At 40.1% G+C, this 21,234-nt stretch overlaps 1 long non-coding RNA gene across 2 annotated transcripts in view; it reads right to left on the bottom strand.

Annotated features, from left to right (window-relative positions):
• LOC309378177 overlaps nucleotides 1–19,450 on the bottom strand; it is a 116,166-nt gene extending 96,716 nt beyond the window's left edge. For both annotated transcript variants that reach the window (XR_014171845.1, XR_014171846.1), the window contains exons 1-2: nucleotides 19,188–19,450; nucleotides 15,823–15,934 (exon numbers count right to left, since the gene is read on the bottom strand). This is a non-coding gene — a long non-coding RNA (uncharacterized lncRNA). The remainder of the gene's footprint in view (nucleotides 1–15,822; nucleotides 15,935–19,187) is intronic.
• Between the last annotated feature and the right edge of the window lie 1,784 nt (nucleotides 19,451–21,234).

Genomic DNA, 21,234 nt, shown 5'->3' with positions numbered 1-21,234 from the left:
AAAAGTGTTGGTGTATCCAAGTAACTGCATTTTCTAGATGGCCCTTCCCTCCCCAACCCTCAATATACATATAAACATGCATTTCACATTGAATATTAGCAGTTATAGTTGTTTGGCCATCAATATTTTTGTAAGAATGAGATTGGTGAGGAAGGTGCCAGTGGTTTGAATAGCCACAATATGGGCAATGGAGCTGAATTGTCTCCTTTCTCCCAAGGTCTTATTGGTAGCAAATGCTTGGTGGTGATTGTTTAACAATGAGGCTGAGTTCCCTTTGTGAATGAGTGACTGCTGTCTACTTCACATAATCAGGATGTCTGTAATCAGGACACCTGCGTTCCTGGGACGTTGCCCAGGGAACCAATTTACCCTAATGACAGTGGAAGATACGGACTACTGCACAGATGCTGGCTTCATCAGAACAATGGTGCATTAGCAAAAATAAATAAATAAACCACACACACCCTTAACAGTTGTGCATTGGATTATAGCCAGTGGGTTAAGTGGTGTTTAATCAGGTGCTAAATAGATAATAATGTAATAATACTTTTCATTACATCATGCTAATAGTTTCTTACTTGTAATCCCAAAGTGCTTAAAAAATTCCTAAACCCCATCTCACTCCTATAAAAGCAGGGTGGAGGGCGGTATCAGCCAGAGGGAAAAGATGCAGCAAGGAAGTGAAGTAACTCATCCAGAGTTACTCACCGCAAATATTATATTTGACTTGATGAATTTGGGATGAGCAGAAAGTATAATTTTATGTAGCCCAATGTCTAGAGAATTAGGCTTTATGAGCACAGCACAGGTGAGACATATAGGTTTTAAAGTCTATGGGTATTTATTTATTTGTTTATAAAAATATTTGTGACCCACCTTTCCTTGCAACTTTACAAGGAAAGAAAACAACAGAAATAATAAAATGCAATGAAATTCTATGAAACATGACATGTATAACCCAACATAATGCAAAGAAGATGAGAGATGGAAGTGGGCTGTGCAGCTGGCAGTGAAATCCCTTTGAAGCAATAAAAGAAAATGATAAACTATCATGAGCATATTTATTTATTTTGGTTACATTTGACCAGTTGGAACTGAAAAAACTATTTGCCTGCTTCAGCCTGTCTCCCCTTCCCCAAAACACAGTCATACAGCTTTTACATTCGGTTACAGACTGCAACATGAGAGCAAGTCTCCTCTGCTACGAAAATCAAGTATCATGTTTGACCTCTGCCTCCTAGGGGCACCACTTCATAAAATGTCAGCATTTTTAAAATGCCAGAACTGTGTATACTGCTCTTGTACTCTTTTTCATAGAATCAGATTTGGAAGAAATTCTACTCAAAGTCAGGATCATCTACCTACCAAACCTTCCCAGATCAATCTACACCTGTGGTGGATTCTGAGAAACTGGGGTTCCTTGGTACTATATGAAGGGTTCCTCAATGAGAAGTTCTCTTTATCGAAGCCAGTCTTCTCCAGGGCTTATCCAAATGACAACTTTCTCACTGCTCCTGAATTCTGCACCCAAAGGTGTGTGTGTGTGTGTGTGTGTGTTGTGTGTGTTGTAGAATGTTTACGTAGTAGGGTGGCTAACCTTTTTTGGTTAAAGGGCTGCAATGAGGGCTGGCGACTTCTTTAAGGGCCACATGGCAATGGTGGGCAACAACAAAGTGGCCAATTCATGCATATGTGCAGACGGGGCGGTGGACTGTTATCTGCAACACAGCATTTTCTAGAATGTATTAAGAGAGAGGAAACAGGAAGGAGTGTTGGCCTCTTCAAGACTTTCTAACAATTCTCTATTCCAGCAAATATCACAGATAAGAAGAGAAACTCAATTCTGAAGGAGGGTGGCAGGCTACTAAAATGGTGCAGGCCATGGGTTTGCTACTCCTGGTGTAGGGAAACAGTGATACCAAATAAGCCTGTGACCAGTGCTGTGTGTGAACTGATTTTTAAGCTCCAAAATCTCTATACAACTCATTTAAATGTCTGCTGTCCCACCACTAGCAGATGAAATGGGTGGATTGTTAGTATTGTATGTATCCAATGGTTCCTTGGGCATGGTGCCAGAGCAGCAGTGGTGAAGTCTTTGGTTTTTAATGTATACATATCTTGACATTCTAAAGATATGGGTTGCTACACATCAGAATAATATAAAATTTAATGCTACGCATCAGATTAACAGAAGTATTTAGCATAATGATATGCATCCTTTAGAAGTCTATACTTAAGGTCAGGGGCCAGTATTCCAGAAAATATCTATAGTGGCAAAGGAGGTATGTGGTCACAAGTTGTGTTGGGAACATGAGAGAGAAAGTTGTGGAAGGGATGATTAAGTATCCAAGTTATCTGAGATGAGTAGAGCTTACTCTTGGCAGGCAAGAGGAATATGAAGCCAATCCTTTCCCAATCCCATTAGACCCCACCCTGCCACAAAGAAACGTTTAGGGCAGGCAGATGTTTCCCCTACTGGCACTCAGAAATAAATGTTTAAATAAAAGTAAAATGCCAACCTTGGAAACACCTCCACTCAAACAGTTCGTTAGCAGAAACGGTGAAGAACAATTTAAATACTGGTGTTTGCCTATCTTCTCATTAACTACCATGAAAACATCAAAACCTGAGGAAGATAAGCCACCTGCCTTAAAGTCCAAAGTTTGTTTCTATAGCTTTCAAGTACAAGGTAACATTTTGTTGTCCATTGCTCCCCAGATTTCCAGTTAACATAATACACTTTGGTTGGAAATATCAAGCTTGCACATTGGAATAAATTTCCTCTTGTTAAGGGCTTGTCAAATTGTTTAAAATGTATAATGGAAAGGCAAAATATCCACACAAGAGAGTTTTAATTCGGCCTCCATTTTCTTGACTTTAACAATAAATAGAGTCAAAGCATTTAAAGCTTCCATAGTAACAAAGCAAACCTAATTTGTATGGATCACTTTCTGGGATGGAAACCTACCACATACTAACTCACATATAAAACAAAGTATTAAGCTGACAATATATTTTGAATGCATTCTGCAATAATGTATGAAAAACTAATTGTAGAATTGACATGTGCACATATAGGAACAGTTTGTGCAATAAAATGTTTCAAGGTCCCCCCCCGCCCTTTTCCATTCCAGAACAATAATCTATTTCATGTTTGTAAATTATTAAACATGGGGGGGGGGGATCCTATTCTGCTGAGAATTGTTTGAAGAGTAGTAACACTAGTGTATATACTGTAGCTACATCAGCTCCTGCTTTACTGGTGGTGGTGATGCTATGGATCAGAAGTGTATTACGGTGGAAATAACCGTGTGTCATATATGCATTAATGACAGAGCCCTCAAATGTACAAGCTTTTGGGGTATACATTTATGCAGGGCAGCATTTCACTGTGATGATAAAGTATCCAAATACATGTATATTCCTGGATATTTTAGCTTGCCACTCTATATGACTGTTGGTGAGTACAGCAAACCTCGGCTTCCAAATGCCTCCATTTTGAAACGTTTTGGCTCCTGAACGCCGAAAACGCGGAAGTAAATGCTCCAGTTTTTGAATGTTTTTCGGAAGCTGAACATCCAATGTGGCTTCCGCTTGTGTGCAGGAAGCTCCTGCAACCAATCGGAAGCCGTGTCTTAGTTGTTGAACATTTTTGAAGCCGAACGGGCTTCTAGAACAGATTACGTTCGAGAACCGAGGTTTGACTGTACAGTACCTGTTTTATTAAGATGCTTACCCTAATTGGTTTGCTTAATGTGAATGCTCATAGAAAATGATGTCCTTGCTGACAGATATGTTCACAATAACCTAGATCCACATGGCTACCCCCTCTGGCTCCCTTTAAACATCCAGGAAGATAAAAGAGGGTGTTATGCATATGATCTGTTTCTTTAAGAGCAGGCCTAGGTTGTAACAGAAGTACCCTTTTCCTCTTTGAATAGGTGTGGTTTCTCCCTTAAGCCAACTGGAACTGGTTGCAGTCAGTAAACCTGCATAGGAAGGCCAAACTGGCTAGCTTTCTTTCTCTCTGTGTGTTTGTTGTTTATTAATAAAAAGGGTTTTCAAAGTTACCTCTACTCTTGATTCTTCTTGCGCTTAGGACTGGCATTGTGCTGTCACAGAATTAAGGTTGGTGTGAGCATGTCTGACATTCTACAATTTTGGTATAATTTGACGGTTTTACTTTTCTGTTTGTAAGTGGCAATGGATGCTATCCATCCAGATTTAAGCACTTCACACTGGTGATAGTGGAGGAAAATATGTTTAAATCCAACTGTTATCCCTAAGTTAATACAGTGATGATTTCACTGAGGTGTACAACTGGGTAATGGCAAATGGTTTTCTCACTGCTGGGGTCTGGGATTTGAAGCAGAAACTGGTACCTGTGCATCAGTGGCTCTGCAAAGCAAATCTTTCTTATTTAGAATCTGAAGCATTAGTGTTTTTGGATCTTTTGAAGAAATAAAACTGAGGTCTTGACAACTGTCTTGATCTCAAGCTGAGCATACAATGAGTATCATGGAGTTCAGAAGCTCAGTGCATTCAAGTGTAGCGCCTTAATGCTCTCAGCCCTTTCACTCATACACAGACACAAGTATGTGTGTGTTTTTAAACTCTGTTGGTAATAAGAGCAAAAAACAACAACAACCCACAGCCCTCCAGATATTCTATTCTTAATGCAATTAAGTGGGACATTGTTCCAAAATGAGACTCTGGAAATAGTAAGAGAGAACTATGTATTATTTGTTTTATATTTTTGTAACAAATTGACTTTAGGGTATGAATTGTCATAGTATCTATCTTTAGTCCTTAATAAACAGACCTCATAGATCTAGAGAGAATGATACATATAATATACAGTAAACTGACCTACAGTACAACTCCAAAAGAGACCAGCTCCTGATCGATTGCTAAAGGCTCCAACAATTTTTACTTTTTGCAGATGTTTAAGCTGTACTACAAAGCTGATTAAAAGATACTATCATTTTTGAAATTTGCAGGGATATTTCTATTGTGCTGGGTCCCAACAGATTAGTATCCAGATCCTACTGGGTGGATACTTGCTAGTGTCTGATTGTCTACTAAGTTTCCAGGTTGCTGGAACCCATGATGCTAAAATATATAAAAAATTAACCAGTAACATTTGTGGGGTTTCATTTTTAGAAGTTAAGGAAACCAAAATGCCACCTTGATTTTCCATGCAGCATCCTATAATTCATTGCTCCCACTATTCTACACATGAACCATATAACTCATCACAAATGATCATGGGCAACATCATCAAACACACACATGTGCAAACATGTTCATCATCATCTACATTTATCTCTGTTTTAGAAATCTGAGTGCTGCCTGACATATATGACAAAGAATCACAAAGTTGGAAGGGATCTCAAAGGTTATGTTGCCCAATTGACTTCTTAAAAGGGTGACAGACAGACACATTCAACTGAGCACATCCACCAGTGCAGTTAAACCCACAGGAAGGATGTGCAGGGATACAGCATCACTATGTCTACTGCAGTCCACCTGGCTAATAATTCCAAGTGCAGCTGACTGTCTAAAAGCCATCACTGGGTAGCACTGAAAGGCCAAAGTGAGAAAGGAACAAGAGAGCGCATGAATTTGAGAAAAGGAGCTTCTCTAAAGTATATTGTATCATTGGTTTTGGCTAGTTATTACATGGAAAACCTTACTGACTGTTTTACAGGCAGATAGAAACGTAGGAGCCATTCACAGAAACCAAGTTTGCAGAAGGAGGGAGGAAACCCTTCTTACAGAATAAGAAATGAATGGTTATGGGAGGAAAAATAGCACCAATGTTAGACGTATTTGTTACACAGAAGGGAACTTGCAGCTAGTAGTTGCAGCGGAGGAAATTTTGGTTGAAAAGATTGACATTTTAATAAACTGATCTTAATTAATAGCACTTTGAAATTCTGAGTTGTGCACTGCCTATCTCAAAACACTAGAACCAGTGGCTTTTAAAATAATTTGCTGCTTGTGGGTGATCTCTTTTTGAAACAAACCCGGACCCTCCAGTCACAATTTATTTTTTATTTCAAAAATGATTTTTACGAGCAAATTTTGCTTTGGTTCAAGAGAATTATAAATCATTATTACACAGCCAGACACTTCAAACATTTTGTAAGAGCTTTGTGCCCAATGAGGCATCAAAGGCAATACTGAAATTCATGATTACAGTGTGAGTGTATGTCCATTCATTAATATATTACAGTTCAGGACTCTCTATATTAATAGGAGATCTTGGATTTGTTGTGGGTTTCTCCATTAGAGAAAGGTATCTCTTGCTCCCCTACAAAGCAGAGAGACTACTGTAAAGGAAATTATAGGCTCTCACTAGCATAAAATGTGCTTTAAAATCTACTAAATGCAAGAAGGGCACAGCAGATGTGACTTTAGCTATGTCTTAAATTCTATTCCCTCATCTCCTTTTTAAAAACAACAATTAATAGCAGTCACCAGGGGCACCAATCAGGATCAGGACTCTGCTGCAGGGGACTAAACCCTCCTCTGCTCTGCCATTTTGCTCCCTCAGCTGCTTGTTGCTGCAATTAGGATGCTTGAGGAACAAGATCTTTATGAATTCCAATAAAAGTTTACATGATCCACACCACTCATACCAATGCGTGCATTGGAACTTTGTTATCCACCAGCTTTTACACCTCCCACATCTTCTAATGCAGTTCTAGGTTCAAAAGTATTGAAATAATATCAACATCTTATTTTGAGAGAAAACATAAGATTTTTAAATGATGTGTTTAAACTGCAAATTTTCATGCAGATGTTTTTGTAGAAAAAGGTTCACAGATTAATGAGGAAGCAGCTGTAACAGATTTAAGGATGAACACATGCAAAAGTGGCACAGAATGGAAAAAGGCATGGATCATTTTTTTCCTATCCTGGGTAAGTAGTTGCTGGAACGACTCAGTGGGTTGAGAAGAGCACAGCTTCCTGGCAGGTGAGTCTGTGGAAGGAGGGTTGAAGGCAGCAAAAGCAACTCACTGCTTGGAAGCCAGCAAAGCAGATCCACCCCACCCAAGGACCTGCTTCTCAGCTGAAGAGATCTTCAACTGCAAAACTTTATGACAAAAATGTGCATTGTTTTCTTGTCATTATGAACATTTTACTGGACCAACATTTTAAGTATTTTTATTTTTTTCTGGTTTTAAATTGATTTTATTCCTTGTATCTTGTCAAGTCATTTTGAGACTTTTTCTTTTGTGTAAAGCAGCTGATAAATGTAATAAATAGAGCTGGCATCCCGCCTGTCTCGTGAGACGGTGGAAGAATGTCCCTTTGGGGGTGAAGTCAAACTGCTGCAAGGTTACAGCACCTCCTGTGACTGTAGAGACTGATATGGGAAAGACATTTTGTTGCAGCTGGGGCAGATGAAAACATCTGGTTGTGCTGTTCCAGATGAACCATGGCATCTCCATGTAATAAATAAATAGATAATATTTGGGTAGTAGGGAAGGTCACCTAGAAATAGCTACTGCAAGAAGCTGTGTTGTTTCTGTCTAAGAAGACACCCCTCTCCACAAAAAACAGTAAAGTCCCATTCTGATAGTGGGAGTCCTTGTGCTGTCTTCTGCCCTAGGCCCTGATTCTACTGCATATACGGTTCAAGATTGCAGTATCTGAAGAACTGCCTCTATCTATATGAACCTATCCAGACCCTGAGATCATCCTGAGACCCTTCTTTGTGTGTTTCCTCCATGAAAGATCTGGAGGGCGGCAACATGAGAATGGGCCATTTCTGCAGTGGCTCCCCATTTGTGGAATGGTCTCCCAGGGAGATTCGGCTGGCACCTTCATTATATAACATTAGGCACCAGGTGAAAACATTCCTCTTTAACCAGGCTTTAGGCTGATTGACATCCAATGCCCTTTTAATGTGTTGTGGAAGCTGTCTCTGATTTTTATGATGTGTTTTGTATTTGTTATATTGTAATTTTAGGTTGTGAACCACCGGGTATAGGGCAGTATACAAACGTAATTTAAAAATTAAATATATAAATAAAGAAGAATAGTGTCATGCTTTCGGAGCTTGATTTTATGGTTATGCCTCTCAGGAAGAGAGGTGCAGTGCTCCCATACACCTTGTATGCCTATCCCAGTGCAAGGTACCAGTATTACCCCCCCCCCAGCACATTAGCAGCGGTATTTTTTTAAAAAAATGCCTCTGCTATGCATGACATATTGTGTGTATGTATGTGTATATATATTCCCCGCATATATAGTGTTTATTAACTACATTTCTTTCCAGTGTAACAGAATAGTAGATGTTCATTGTTTGTTGTGCTCTCTTTTTGTTCATGCTTAAATCAATAAAATATTTAGCTGCAATCAAAATGTTTATTATAGGCAAACACCAAAGAATTCAGTAAAAAAAACACACCAATATAAGAAAACAAAAGCGGAGGAACACAAAGCAGCCCCCTACAGTGAGCAAATCTTACTCCCAGGTGCCTTCTTGACGCTAACCATAAAAGCTACGGAAATATTCATTATAAACTAGCAGATCTGTCAAGATCAAGCCAGGATTCCTGGAGTGAACAGCACAAAAGGCAAAATGAAAAGATATCTTTTTCTCTTTTTATATAGTTCTGGATATGCATATGGATAGTCTGCATTGCATAAAAATTCAGGCTTTTGTGACTGTGCGGTTGCGGCTGTGTTTGAGCTAGGTGTAGATATGTGTTTCTAATAACAATATTCAAAAAAGCACACTGAATTATGGATATCAAAATAACTCCTCTCCCCTACAATGGAGTTGACATTAGGGAGAATTTGGGTCAGTCCACCTGGGTTAATAATGCTGCTCTGACACAAAGACTTAAATGTATACTGTTAACACTAAGTGTTGCACTTATGTCTAGTCCACATGCAGGCTCAATTGGCTATTCTCTCACCATTTTTAACCTGCCGGGGGGGGACCACTCCTTTTAAGATCAGTTTGTTTATGTGAACGAACGTCCTATACATCTTCACTATAGTTGTATCAAACAGTTTTGCAAGTTCACCTTTTCATGCTGTGACCAGTTAAAAATTAGGGTTGAGCTGAAAAGAAGAGCAGGGCTCGGTTGGTTTTTGCCAAGTTCTCGCACTGCTTATAAAATTTCCCCTTCTGGTGAAAGAAGTCCTCCCTGTTTGTCATCCTGTGCTGCAATGGAACTGCCACAAGGAAAGAGAAGAAGAGCCCACCTTGTCAAGGCAGCTGGGCTGACACTCCCTGTCATCGCAATGTACAGTGGTGTACCTCGGGTTAAGAACTTAATTCGTTCTGGAGGTCTGTTCTTAACCTGAAACTGTTCTTAACCTGAAGCACCACTTTAGCTAATGGGGCCTCCCACTCCCGCTGCACAATTTCTGTTCTCATCCTGAAGCAAAGTTCTTAACCCGAGGTACTATTTCTGGGTTAGCGGAGTCTGTAACCTGAAGTACCCCTGTACAAAATAAGGAGTTATTAATACCTGACTGCACTGGGAAGTTTTATTATATATCTGACTCTGTTTTATATATTTCAGCATAAATAACATCAATTCATATGTTTTTTAATTATTGATATTGCCTATTTTGTAATAAATTGCAAAAGTTATACTGTTTGTATTAAAATGAATGTTTTTTTGGATCATCATAACATGTTCTGAGATGAATTGGTATTGGATTGTTCAGTGTAATGATGCATTTTTGCTGTTGTACTGCTACTGCATTACAAAATGTTTTGGGCATATTTATATACAAAAGCAGCATACATATTGATATAATATAAACAACAACAAGAAGAAGAACTTTTTTTATTACAATTAATTCCAGTGCTTCTGAACACTGCCCACTCATCTGATGAGACTCTCCAGACCTCATGAAAGAGGTAACTTTTTTATGCCTCCTTGTGAAAGTTGATAAAGATCTTTGGTGACATCTGGAGAGGGAATGACACTTATACCCTAATAACTAATGTTACAAGGTGGCTGAGGGGCATAGGGATATTATCTCCTTCAACTTCAAAAATTCACCACACTATTCTCTGATCCTTTTTAAACAGTCTCCACAGTCAGCATGCATCCTGGATTTTCCAAGAGACTGTGGAGAGCAGCAAGAGGGTGGCTCTTTAAACAATTGCAAGGAATAACATCCACACCTCTGTACAACTTGCTCCTGGAAATTTAAGTAAAATCTCTGTCACCTTTCTCTTACTTTGGGGTGGTGGTGGGGGGGGGGAGAATTTCTTTTCACCTATTTCTCTGTCAATAGCTAGAAAAATGGACAAATTATCACAGCAACTTTACTAATCTTAGTTGGATAGGCGCCACTGGGTTTTCAGTTTCTGATTAACTTTCCTTTCAAATATTGGAACAAAAATTGAAATTACTGGAACAATGCCTAGGATATGGGACAATTACAAATGAGATGTCTATGTACAAGTCACCATCAGGTCACAACCAATGCATGTGCCAAAAATCCTGAATGCTGCTCATCATGGAACATTTTAGATTCCAGAATAGTATACCTGATAGTCAGTAAACAGAAATGTTACTCCCCAAAGATAACCATATGTGTGTGTGTGTGTGTGTGTGTGTGTGTGTGTGTGTATATATATATATGCATATTTAATATTAATCAATATCTGAGGGGGGGAGGGAAATACTTAAGAACATCAAATACAAATCACCATCAAAAGAACTGTAGCATCAGTACACTGAACACGAAAACTAGTTCTGTGATGTCAATTCACAAAATGAATAAGATGAGCCAAAGACTCAGGAGGAAGCCAATCAATTTGCCAATTTTATGTACAACCTTTTCCAGGTGTATGCCAGCTTAAATATATATCATACCATGTTCATGTGTAGAAGCATATTTTCCTCAACTCATACATTTCTTTTCACATATATCCATAAACTGCTAATCTGATCGTGTTTGGACATTTTGCTGGTTATTTGATGCATGGAATTAGTTTTCCTGGGTTATTTGTACTTTCCAGGTTCCATTGGCTTAAGTGCTCACCTTCGCCCTTACATTAATTTCTAATCTTCTTCCCTGTACACCAACTCTTGTTCAGCCTACTTGACCATGAGAGTTATTAGGACATTTCTAAGCAAATTCAACTGACTGAATTCTGCTAAATTCTGCTTGTTGATCAGACTCTTTATCACAGGGAACCTGTGTCCCTTCACATGTTATTGAACTGTAACTCAAACCAGTCCAAGCCAGCATGGCCAGTGGTCAGGGATAATGGAAGCTGTGGTCTAAAAACAGGCTCCCCACCTGTTTTATAATAAATACCCCAGTAAGAATGCTTCTCCCAAGCGGTAACGGGAGTGGATTTTCATAAAGTCTCGTTTAGAAAAACCTGTCATTGTTTCATTATCATCTATGACTGGGGCTGTTGTATCTCTCAGTGGGGTCTGCCATGTTAACGATATAACTGTGTATTCCTCAGCAGGAGGCCACACCTCATGGAGACAGATTAAAACGAAGAGCTTCTTAGATGACATTACAATGAAGCAGTTTCTACCACTATTTTGGTGAATTTCATTGTAGTTTACAAGCCAGAATTTCAAAGCTAACTTACAAAGCCCTTAAATTAGTAAGCAGCATTAAGGGCACGCTATTCTTAGCTGGTTTTGGTTAGTAAGAAATAAGAAACTGCCAGGTTAAGAAGAAATATAAAATCAGTTAAGTCGTATCTTCTCTCAGATGTATGTACTGTATGTGACAGTTTGCATACATCACGGAGAGTGATAGTTCCTATATATCAGGCTTACTTATGTGTGGCTTACCAAGCCCACCATCTAGGAAGCCCATTAGAGACTTGATAAATCTGTTGGCTTTGCTGCTTGCCTGTGACTGTAAAACGGTGATGGGTATCAGGTACAATATATGGCTGATGGGTTGCATGCTACATTGGGTAGAATTCAACATCATGCTATTACAAGTATTCAATCCACACAAGCTTTCCAGCTTGCCACTTGAAATGACCCCCCTCCCCTCCCCTGCATGTTCTTCTGGGAGTTCTCCATACCCCCCCCACCAGATCCAAGGCCCATGAGCGGCAGACTATATGGGGCAGAACCCCATTGTGCAAACAGGGCTTCCACTAATGGGACTCCTTAAGTGAATGCCACCTTTGATTCTTGGTAGGCCACAAGTTGTATGGTACTTGGTAGTGCATGTTATAGTTTAGACCAGGGGTAGGGAATTCCTGTGAAGCTAATCCCAGTGGGGCTCACTGTCACTACCAATCCACTGATAGCTCTGTTTCTTTGAAGCAGCATCCTTACTTGCCCCACACCTGACATCACCTATGACTTCAGTGAGCATGGTTGGGTTTTTTGGTTCAAACCTGGGCCTGTGGAAGGCCTAATTAGGTTCATGAGTCAGAAGTTTCTCAAGCCTGCTGTAGACTCTCACTGGATGTTTCAGATGAAATCAGCACAGGACAGTGGTAAACAGTGGCGTAGCATGGGGGGTGCAGGGGGGGCCGGCCACACCGGGCGCAATATCTGGGGGTTAGGGTTAGGGGGCGCAAATCCACGAGTTAGGGGGCGCAAATTACTTGCCTTGCCCCGGGTGCTGACAACCCACGCTACGCCACTGCCGGTAAAGCATTTTACTCTCCAGTGAGGTTAGGGTATTCTATTTGGAGCTACCTCATTTAATCCTCACAACCACTTCATGGAAAAACAACTACAAGATGAAACAAATTTGCCTTTAGGTTCTGAACAATGACTTACGGTAGGTTTCTCTGCAAAGGCAACTCTCTTTCAGTCCAGATAAGCTTACTGACAGTACTGAGTGCATTAGTAGCATGTGGAACAGCACTATTCAGGTTTATTGTCACAATTAAAGCACACAGACAGCATCTGTGAAAATGTGACTGAATCAAGTAAGGTGCAGAATTGAAGTGAACCGTTATGCTAACAACAAGAGATCAGCGATCGTTTACAAAACAAAAACAGAATAAACAGTATGGACACTGATAGCCATTCACAAGCACTCTAGTTACAAATAGGAGTGTCCCTGTTTACACTGTTGCTGTCTCTATGGCTGAATGTACAGTAGATGGAATACTCTTGGGTATGTTGGCACAATGTCTGGGACAGTTTGCAAATTTTCTTCTGCTGTGAATCTTGTCACCTTGCTTGACAAGATCTTCTTGCATTCTCATAATCTAACATAAATGCTCTTTGAGTGGTTTCTGCATCTGAGTAAATGTGCCTCAAGCAGAATGTAAGTCAAGACTCAGGGGCTGGGGGGTGGGAATGAAAGCTGCAGCAACTCTGTGCAACTTTTCTGTACAATATTTTGGCATAGCTGTCAACGTTTCCCTTTTTTTAAAGGGAAATTCCCTTATTCCGTATAGGATTCCTTGCAAGAAAAGGGAATAATTGACAGCTATGTAATTTTGGTGGAAGGTGATTCTATGAATTAACAAAAAAACCCAAAACAAACATCAAATGTATTATTTCTGTGACAGCAAATCTGTTGAAATGATTTCAGATGAGAAATGGTGTTGTCCATCTTGTACAGGGCAAATTAAAAGAGGCTTTATGTGAGGCCCTTGAATGAGGAAAATGCTTGACTTCCTAAGCCTAGAATCTGAATTTTATAGAAATAAAAATTTAAATCCAGTTTGCCAGCTGGGTCTTTCTGAGTGCAGATAAAAGAAGCAAAGGGGCTGGATGGGTCAAGAAAGGGTCTTTACCATAGAAAAGAGACCCTGTCCTTGTAGAACTAGTGAAACTTCCAAATCTTCTCTGAAATCTAAGGAACCTACAAACAGCAAGTGCTTACTGCCTATGGACTCTATGAGGTGGTTTGCATGTAGAGAAGTTTGCAGCTACTGCATTTCCCACCCACCCACCGTTTCTGTTGCTGCTGCAAGCTAAGCCCTGGTTTGGCTGTGTTTCATCTATACCCAGGTTCATGGCTTTAATCCTCCTGACAATCCTTCAGCTACAATCCCAAGAACAAACCTTGGTTACAGTGTGTGTGCTTGGAGTCCAACAAATCACAAGCCTGTGTTCAGACAACACACCACACCATGGCTTAGATCGCAGTAGCAACAGGACCAGAGAAAGAATAATACAGCTACAATCTCCTCTTCAGAAACCCACACACTTGTGTGTTCACACTCAGTCATAGCATGGCTTAGTATTACGTGTCTTGATGGCTATGTGCTACATTGAGGAATGGAGGCAGCATGGCTCTGAATACCAGTTGCTTGTGCACAACAATGAAGGGGAGTGTTACTTTTATGACTTGTTTGTGGGATTCCCCGAGGCATTTAGATGACCACTGTGGGAGATGGGATGTTGGACTAGGTGGCCTTTGGCTCTTGTTCTGTCTGTTCCTACTCACATTTTGTGTTTCCCTCTTCCATAGGACTCACTGCCACTTGAGGAGGGAGTGGCGGAGGCATTCAAAGCAGCAAGTAAAGAATATGGCACTATTTCAGGGCCAGGTTTGTCCCATTGCACAGTCAGTTGCCAGTTTCTACCCCCATTGAACATCATTCAGATAAAACATTTTCTTTAAAAGACAGAAATGAGCTTCTTGCTGTCTTCCTCCTCCCCTCTTTTAAGTGACACAGACCTTAACTTTTCCCCATTGGATTAAGTTAAATTACTTTTCCATTGATACTCACAGAATGAGGGTAGAGGTTCTTCTGTTTAGTAAGTACAAGTAAGTAAGTACAAGATTTCAAAGTTCCAGAGCTATGCAAGTGAGCACTTGCATTGAAATGATCCATTCATAATAACAGGGAAAGAATATGAATTTTTCCCCTCCCGTATGTCAACAATTGTGTGTACTTTTCATGAGACTCAGAAAAAAAGGGGGGGGGAGAAAACTAGTGGACAGATTATTTGTTGGCTTAGTAGATTAGAATCGAGAGCCTCTGTAAATTAAAAACAAAAGCAGCTTTGGAATGTACTTTACTGTTTCTGGAAACAAAGATCATTCTTCTCTTCTTTAGAATAATCAAAAATAAGAGTGTTTTTAGTCCCAATGCTTAGATTTACACTGCTCTGCACAATCTCTTCTATGAGCTGTCAGAAATCACTATTTTTCATTTTTCTAGGAAATATTTATTTAGGTTTTGGTTGATTTGTGGTTCTTCTGGAAATTGTTTATGTTAACAAGGAAACTATCTCATTACAATCTTTTAAAAATGGTGCTTAATGTGAAAGTGAATGCATAACCCTGTAAACATTGTACAATAGCACCCATGTGGTTGTTTTTTTTTAATGGTTTGCTTACAGGTCTAACTTCATTAAAGTTTATGTTCTAATTATGCAAGATTTTCCTTGTAATTTATTACAAAAAGTGTGAACGCATTCTTAAGAGGTAACGTCTGTTCTTTTGAACTGATTAAACCCCTTGGGCTATAATACATCTCATTAAGCTGGTGACATAAAAAAGAGAGGATAATCTTTAGTAAAGAGTGGATTCAGGAAACAGTGCACTGTTGATAAGACAGTTGTAGGGCAAAAGTGAAGGTGCATGACTGCGGGATACCTGATGACAGTCCCGATTATGTCACAATATGTTTTTCAATTCCTTCTTCTACACAATTAAAAAAAAATGTACAACTTATCATGGCTCTCACACAAGAATGTAGCTTGTATGTAACTCGACTAGTGTGCTACAAATAATGGGTTGGGAACTACTGGTGCAGGGTTAATTTTGTCATTACAGTTTTAAGTAGTGGGATTACATACCAATTCAGACTACAGCATAGACTTTTCTCTCACATCCCTAGAATTTAATCTGATTGTAACAAAACAAACCTACCTTAATCATTTCTTTCTTCCATCTGCTTGACCCTTATCATGGTGAGTGGTGAAGACAGCGCAGAACCACGGATGAGAGATTGGATATCATGAGATTTTCCCAGGGGCAGAATCTGTAAAAATGTTGAAAACCATGTAGCCACAGAATTGACTTTCTGATAACCATTCCCCCCCATAAATTAAGCTAAGAAAATCTTGTTGACTCCAAGGTTTTGATTTTTTAAAAGTGCTTTGCCAAAACCTGTATTCCACTTTATTGAAAGTTTCCTTCTCCCATGTAAGAGGCCTTTGATTTTCTACATCATTCATAGGAACTTAAGGTTTTATTGCTGTAAGGAGATTGAGGGAACTGTATGTATTTTTGTTTCTGTTAAACCTTTCTCCAGCTCTCTGTAGTCTCTTTGGCTGTCTACACTCCCTGATCTGAAATGCTCAATGCGGAGAGTTACTTCATGTCATCTTTCCCTAGGCTGTAATTGAAGTGTAGGGCACTGGCAAGGCTGGCTATCAAGGGCCTATGATTGGTGTGCTTGCTGGTTGGGTTTTTAAGGGAAGTCCTTTCTTTTTAAAAAAGGTAAAAGGAAACAAACACTTTCTGCAAGGATTACTTTAAAAGCAAAAAAAAAAAGGGGGGGATGAAATGATGATGATGATTTGCTGTTATGCACACGGTGGGTAGCACTCCCAGCTTCCAGGAAAACCCACTCCAAAACCTGGGGTTTCCAGAAAGTGTGGATGCCTGGGAAGGCGAACAAAAGCAGACCACTGGTAAAATAATTTGTAGAACAAACACAAGCACTTCTCAGTCACCTCAAAAATGATGTAAATGCAGCATTAATCATGTATTCCCACCTGTGAGAATTCTACTGGTATTTTCTCTCCCCTTTGGTAATTTTTGAATGTGATTCTTTTGCTTATTAATTGACAGATAAAAGTAAAGAAGAAAACAACCCACAAACTTTTCAACAATTTTTTTTAATGCACTCAACTGTATACTCAAGTTTCAACTCTAAGTAAAGCAATTGTGAAAGGTTGCATCAAAGTTTTAAATCCCCAAAACAATTTAATCCAGGCTATGACTCCCTGGAAAAGACCCTGATGTTGGGAAAGATTGAGGGCACAAGGAGAAGGGGACGACAGAGGACAAGATGGTTGGATAGTGTTCTCGAAGCCACCAGCATGAGTTTGACCAAGCTGCGGGAGGCAGTGGAAGACAGGAGTGCCTGGTGTGCTCTGGTCCATGGGGTCACGAAGAGTCAGACACGACTAAATGACTAAACAACAACAAATGGCATTAAATCCTTTCCCCATAGTTGGATTAACAGCTGAACAATAGGCTAGGATCAAACAAGAAACCTATTGCTCCTGTTAAAATGTTTATACGAAGAAAAGCTATGCCTGTTGAACATCTGCCCGTTACACTGCTGTATACGAGCCAGAGCTATAAAAAGTTGGTCCATCCACTGCTATTTGCTTTCCTTCTATGATGTCCCATTATATGTAACTGCATTTTCTACCTGCTAATGCAGCATGTAATACTGGTCTTGTCCATGCTGTTGGATAACTATTTGGTAACAGCTGTAGTGACAGTGGGAGAAACTGACCGTGCTTTATTCTTGCCAGCAAATTTCAAATAATGGTTGTGGTTCTTATATCAAAAAGTGCAACTTTGAAAAAGTGTCCCTTAAATGGGAGCTGAATCAAATTTATCCACTATCCTTAGTCTCTACAAGTACAAACTATTTAAATGCCTTTAAATATCAGAACAGCCACTGTCTGTTGCCTTTTCAGTGCCTACTAAGACTTTCCTCTTTCAACAAGTCTTTTAAGTTGCGTTCTTTCCCATTTGCAATAGAATTGTTTTTAATGTTTTGATAAAGTTTTATCAGAAATTGCTTACCGTCCCTGGCTCTTTTGGGCTGAAGGGCAGGATATAAATTAAATAAAATTGCAGAGGTTCTTAATCTTTTTACTTTCAAGGCCTGCTTGAGAGGTGGCCTAAACAATACTTAGGCCCACCAGTCACAAAATGGTGGAGCAAAGACAGCTGGTCACAAAATGGTGGCAGTCATCAGCATTTTAATGGTTATCAGAAGAAAGTGGTGTCAGTTAATCTTTGGAAATGGCTAAATTCTTTACTACAGCATATTTCTTGTAGCAAGGAGTTCTGCATCTCAGCTCTCCTCACACTAAGTACGGTGGTAGTGAAGGGACAGGATATACCCAAATCCTGTCTGAAATCACACCAGGCCTCAAAACTGTCCAAAACTCCTTTTGTCTTCTAAAAATCCAAAACAGCTTTTCTCTGCTCTATCACAAGATGCTGTGCATAGGCAAAATGTTACTTTTTATCAGTACAAGAATGCTTCAAAAAGCTAATGAATAGACTCTGTCAGAGCAGGCCTGAGACTGACTTTTATCTCACTCTAGTTGCAACGTCTTTGGACATGCTGAACTACTCTCATTTCCCCTTTCCTGGGAAGGGTGCCAAGAGTCCACAATAGTCCCAAGACAGCTTTCTGTACATGCTCAGGAACCTCAACATGGGGCAGGACTCTGGAAAAGGAGGAGAAAGGAGGAGGGATCTGGAAGGGGTATATATGCTTGTGCACATGATTGTGAACTCGTGCATGCTTTTTGTGACTTATCACACTTGCTCCTTCTACCAGTTCATGGATGGTAGAAATAAAACCTTTTTCTCCAAAACTATTCCTTGAGTGTCTGTTGACTCCCACTTCCCTTTCCCAGGCGCAATATTTTTTCCCACCCGAGGGCAAAGCCTCATAAGGCTACAGTAGTACTTAATTCGTTCCGGAGGTCCGTTCTTAACCTGAAACTGTTCTTAACCTGAAGCACCACTTTAGCTAATGGGGCCTCCTGCTGCCACCGCACCACCACCACACGATTTCTGTTCTCACCCTGAAGCAAAGTTCTTAACCTGAAGCACTGTTTCTGGGTTAGCGGAGTCTGTAACCTGAAGCGTATGTAACCTGAGGTACCACTGTACAGGCATTTGCTCTGGAGGTATTGTGATTCAGCCTCCCCATTTTAGGCAGAATTTGCTGATCTAGAGGCTCTAATTGGAAAATACTTTTTCTTTTAATATTTTTCACTTCCCACCCCCACATGCCCTTCAAAGTATTTTTACTCATGTCCTGTAATTTCTGATCCCATTCTCCTGTCACACTCATATTGTAATTTATTCCCCACTAACCAGCCCGCCCCCCCAAAAAAAATATTCCAGGTTTGCTTTTCATTCCTCCTTTCTGGTCCTTTTACAACCACTTCTTCCTATTTTAAGAACTTTTCTCTCTTACTCCCTTCCTTACCATTGCCAGTTTATTAAGCAAGTTAGTAAATACTGACCTTTTCTTGCTTGTTCTAATTTCCTTCAGTGCCTCCTCTGGTCCTTTCTCTTCAGAGGAAGGAGACATTCTCTTCCCCCGCCCCTTTTACTCAGCTCACAAACTGTTGCAGGTGCTGCTGTTGATCCAGCCAAAAGCCTATGTCATAGCTAGGAGGTGGGGCACTGAGGAGGCAATGGTCAGGGTATGGCACTGAGATCCCTCTAAAAGTGCCCCATGATCCAAGGGCCACCGATTGAGAAGCACTGCGCTCAGTGCCAGATTTACGTACCGGTATAAGCTATACAACTATAGCTTAGGGCCCCACTCTCTTGCCCCCCCCCCAAATAAATAAAGAAAAACCCCCTGAATGTACATTTCCAAAATATAAGATAAAAAACAAATAAAATAAAACCTACATACAGCAACAGTGTTTTGTGTGGTGTAGGCTCCTATGATGTAAGTAAGCCCCCCCCCCCTTGCCTGCTCCCTAAAATATCACTGGTTAGATACCTATTAGGTCCATAAATTACTATATAGCATATATTCAACACAAAAAACAGCAACAATTTGTTGCTGACAAAGGACAGCTAGACATATAAAGGGCCCCATTACCTTCAGTAGCTTAGGGCCTTATCAAACCTAAATCCGGCCCTGACAGCTCTGTGGCAAACACAAATCCTTGCTAGAAATATTGAACACCCTCCTGTTAACACACACTCTTTCTGCACAATAAACTCTGCAGATTCAATTCCCAACCCCTTTGTAAAATCATATCTCAACAGGATAGAACCTTTGTTCCCTGGGGGGGGGGGGCTCCAAAAGACTGTTTGCTCAAAAAAGTGGGGAAGGATCAGTAACAGGCATCTGATTGGCTCAGATGAAAATGCATGCACCTGATGGTCAGACAGGCAGATAATTCAGAAGGGCAGCCAAAATCCTAAATTACTTAATTGGCTCATAAGGAGGACTCCTATTGGCTAGTGGTACTGATCAGAGTCAGATAACCAAAGGACAAAAGAATTCCCCAGCCTTGCTTAACCCTTTCCTATCAATATGTGAGAGTTATTACTTTGAGATTTTGTGATTAGCTGTGATGTGAAGACAGCAGAGTGGCCACCACAGGAGACGGGCAGAAACAACTCCAGGAAGTTAGACATCTTAGTAAGTGGAAATTTAAGGATATGAGTTTAGGGTGACAGGATAGAGGCTGAGCTATGGTTTGGGATGCTGGTTTTTATTGGGGTGGGGTCAGATTACGAATCTGCTGATCAGACAAAGTATTTGCATGAAGTCTGAGCTCAAAGGGCTGGAGCAGGCAAGCAAATTTGTAAGTAGTGCATGAGTGTTACTATATCTGAAAAAACTGCTAGTGAGAAAAATAGGGTAAAATGATAAAGGCGAGAGCCATTGTTTGTAACCACCTGGTTCAGACCCCAATTTGTTTAGATTGTAACACCCTTCTGTTCTGTGTTATGAATAGAGTGCTTGGAAAATAATATGAACTGCACATGCAGGTGTAGGTGTTATTCAGCAGACGAGACTGCCATAGCCAGTTGCTACTTACTTGCATATGGGACTAAGTAAGAGGGTTAGGACAGCAGTCAGGAAGAGAAACTTAACGACACAGAGGGAAGTCACACGTTAAGGGAACAGCTACCAGGAAGTGATTCAGTACAGGAAGTACAGAGGAAGAGTACGAGGGAGTTATGAGTTAAAGAAAGCTTGTTTAAATAAAGTATTTTGTTTTATAGTACTCCTACCTGATCCTTAGTGATAATTAACAGCACTTGAAACATGCACAGGGTTATTTAATATGAACTCCAAGCTGTTGTGAACTACAAGACCAAAACATGTAACCTTCTCGATTTGGTAAAATTTCTCTCTTGTTTCTTGCAAATGTTTAATGTAGTAATCTCCTTTCCAGATCTAATATACTTCATTTCTGTGTGTGCATGCTTTGGGCTGAGTACACACATTTTATTTTAGCACCAACAGAGTCTGAGTATTTGTATTTTCTATGTATTCCAGATGCACTCCAAATCTGCACCTAATGAGAACTGGTTTCA

Source organism: Podarcis melisellensis (assembly GCF_964234715.1).
Source record: "Podarcis melisellensis genome assembly, chromosome: 1".
NCBI lineage: Eukaryota > Metazoa > Chordata > Lepidosauria > Squamata > Lacertidae > Podarcis > Podarcis melisellensis.
This window is presented reverse-complemented; position numbering and strand designations above follow the sequence as displayed.